Below are 3,815 nucleotides of genomic sequence, written 5' to 3'. Positions count from 1 at the left end.
TTGTGTTTACAATTCTAAAGCTATGGCTGAAATCCAGGCTGTGTTAATCAATTACTATCGCTTTGAAATTCTAACTGGTGTTTACAATTCTATAGCTACGGCTGAACTCCAGGCTGCGTTAATCAATTACTATCGCTTTGAAAATTCTAACTTGTGTTTACAATTCTATAGCTACGGCTGAAATACAGGCTGTGTTAATCAATTACTATCGCTTTGAAATTCTAACTTATGTTTACAGTTCTATAGCTACGGCTGAAATACAGGCTGTGTTAATCAATTTCTATCGCTTTTAAATTCTAACTTGTGTTTATACTTCCATAGCTACGGCTGAAATACAGACTATGTTAATCAATTACTATCGCTTTGAAATTCTAACTTATGTTTACAATTCTATAGCTACGGCTGAAATACAGGCTGTATTAATCAATTGCTACCGCTTTGAAAATTCTAACTTGTGTTTACAATTCTATAGCTACGGCTGAGATCCAGACTGTGTTAAAGAACTACGACAGGCTGTGTTAATCAATTACTATCGCTTTGAAATTCTAACTTGTGTTTATACTTCTATAGCTACGGCTGAAATACAGGCTGTGTTAATCAATTACAATCGCTTTGAAAATTCTAACTTGTGTTTATAATTCTATAGCTACGGCTGAAATACAGGCTGTGTTAATCAATTACTACCGCTTTGAAATTCTAACTTGTGTTTACAATTCTAAAGCTACGGATGAACTCCAGGCTGCGTTAATCAATTACTATCGCTTTGAAAATTCTAACTTGTGTTTACAATTCTATAGCTATGGCTGAAATCCAGGCTGTGTTAATCAATTACTATCGCTTTGAAATTCTAACTTGTGTTTATACTTCTATTGCTACGGCTGAAATACAGGCTGTGTAAATCAATTACTACCGCTTTGAAATTCTAACTTGTGTTTACAATTCTATAGCTACGGCTGAAATACATGCTGTGTTAATCAATTACTATCGCTTTGAAATTCTAACTTATGTTTACAATTCTATAGCTACGGCTGAAATACAGGCTGTGTTAATCAATTACTATCGCTTTTAATTTCTAACTTGTGTTTATACTTCTATAGCTACGGCTGAGATCCAGACTTTGTTAAACAACTATGATCGCTTTGAAATTCTAACTTGTGTTTATACTTCTATAGCTACGGCTGAAATACAGGCTGTGTTAATCAATTACTACCGCTTTGAAAATTCTAACTTGTGTTTACAATTCTATAGCTACGGCTGAGATCCAGACTGAGTTAAAGAACTACGACAGGCTGTGTTAATCAATTACTATCGCTTTGAAATTCTAACTTGTGTTTATACTTCTATAGCTACGGCTGAAATACAGGCTGTGTTAATCAAATACAATCACTTTGAAATTCTAACTTGTGTTTATAATTCTATAGCTACGGCTGAAATACAGACTGTGTTAATCAATTACTACCGCTTTGAAATTCTAACTTGTGTTTACAATTCTATAGCTACGGCTGAGATCCAGACTGTGTTAAGCAACTACGATCGCTTTGAAAATTCTAACTTGTGTTTACAATTCTATAGCTACGGCTGAAATCCAGGCTGTGTTAATCAATTACTATCGCTTTGAAATTCTAACTTGTGTTTATACTTCTATTGCTACGGCTGAAATACAGGCTGTGTTAATCAAATACTATCGCTTTGAAATTCTTACTTGTGTTTACAATTCTATAGCTACGGCTGAAATACAGGCTGTGTTAATCAATTACTATCGCTGTGAAATTCTAACTTGTGTTTATACTTCTATAGCTACGGCTGAAATACAGGCTGTGTTAATCAATTACTATCGCTTTGAAAATCTGACTTGTGTTTACAATTCTATAGCTGCGGCTGAAATACAGGCTGTGTTAATCAATTACTATCGCTTTGAAATTCTAACTTGTGTTTACAATTCTATAGCTACGGCTGAGATCCAGACTGTGTTAAACAACTACGATCGCTGTGAAATTCTAACTTGTGTTTATACTTCTATAGCTACGGCTGAAATACAGGCTGTGTTAATCAATTACTATCGCTTTGAAATTCTAACTTGTGTTTATACTTCTATAGCTACGGCTGAGATCCAGACTGTGTTAAGCAACTACGATCGCTTTGAAAATTCTAACTTGTGTTTACAATTCTATAGCTACGGCTGAAATACAGGCTGTGTTAATCAATACTTCGCTTGTGAAATTCTAACTGTGTTACAATTCAATAGCTACGCTGAAATCAGCTGTGTTAATCAATTACTATCGCTTTGAAATTCTAACTTGTGTTTACAATTCTATAGCTACGGCTGAAATCCAGGCTGTGTTAATCAATTACTATCGCTTTGAAATTCTAATTTGTGTTTACAATTCTATAGCTACGGCTGAAATACAGGCTGTGTTAATCAATTACTATTGCTTTGAAATTCTAACTTATGTTTACAATTCTACAGCTACGGCTGAGATCCAGACTGTGTTAAACAACTACGATCGCTTTGAAATTCTAACTTGTGTTTATACTTCTATAGCTACGGCTGAAATACAGGCTGTGTTAATCAATTACTATCGCTTTGAAATTCTAACTTGTGTTTATACTTCTATAGCTACGGTTAAGATCCAGACTGTGTTAAACAACTACGATCGCTTTGAAAATTCTAACTTGTGTTTACAATTCTATAGCTACGGCTGAAATATAGGCTGTGTTAATCAATTACTATCGCTTTGAAATTCTAACTTGTGTTTACACTTCTATAGCTACGGCTGAAATCCAGGCTGTGCTGTGTTAATCAAATACTATCGCTTTGAAATTCTTACTTGTGTTTACAATTCTATAGCTACGGCTGAAATACAGGCTGTGTTAATCAATTACTATCGCTTTGAAATTCTAACTTGTGTTTATGCTTCTATAGCTACGGCTGAAATACAGGCTGTGTTAATCAATTACTATCGCTTTGAAAATCTGACTTGTGTTTACAATTCTATAGCTGCGGCTGAAATACAGGCTGTGTTAATCAATTACTATCGGTTTGAAATTCTAACTTGTGTTTACAATTCTATAGCTACGGCTGAGATCCAGACTGTGTTAAACAACTACGATCGCTTTGAAATTCTAACTTGTGTTTATACTTCTATAGCTACGGTTGAAATACAGGCTGTGTTAATCAATTACTATCGCTTTGAAATTCTAACTTGTGTTTATACTTCTATAGCTACGGCTGAGATCCAGACTGTGTTAAGCAACTACGATCGCTTTGAAAATTCTAACTTGTGTTTACAATTCTATAGCTACGGCTGAAATACAGGCTGTGTTAATCAATTACAATCGCTTTGAAATTCTAACTTGTGTTTATACTTCTATAGCTACGGCTGAGATCCAGACTGTGTTAAACAACTACGATCGCTTTGAAAATTCTAACTTGTGTTTACAATTCTATAGCTACGGCTGAAATCCACGCTGTGTTAATCAATTACTATCGCTTTGAAATTCTAACTTGTGTTTACAATTCTATAGCTACGGATGAAATACAGGCTGTGTTAGTCAATTACTACCGCTTTGAAATTCTAACTTGTGTTTATACTTCTATAGCTACGGCTGAAATACAGGCTGTGTTAAACAACTACGATCGCTTTGAAATTCTAACTTGTGTTTATACTTCTATAGCTACGGCTGAAATACAGGCTGTGTTAATCAATTACAATCGCTTTGAAATTCTAACTTGTGTTTATAATTCTATAGCTACGGCTGAAATACACGCTGTGTTAATCAATTACTACCGCTTTGAAATTCTAACTTGTGTTTAC

This window comes from Teleopsis dalmanni, chromosome 1 (genome assembly GCF_002237135.1).
Source record: "Teleopsis dalmanni isolate 2A chromosome 1, ASM223713v2, whole genome shotgun sequence".
Lineage (NCBI taxonomy): Eukaryota > Metazoa > Arthropoda > Insecta > Diptera > Diopsidae > Teleopsis > Teleopsis dalmanni.
Note: the sequence above shows the minus strand (reverse complement) of the source record.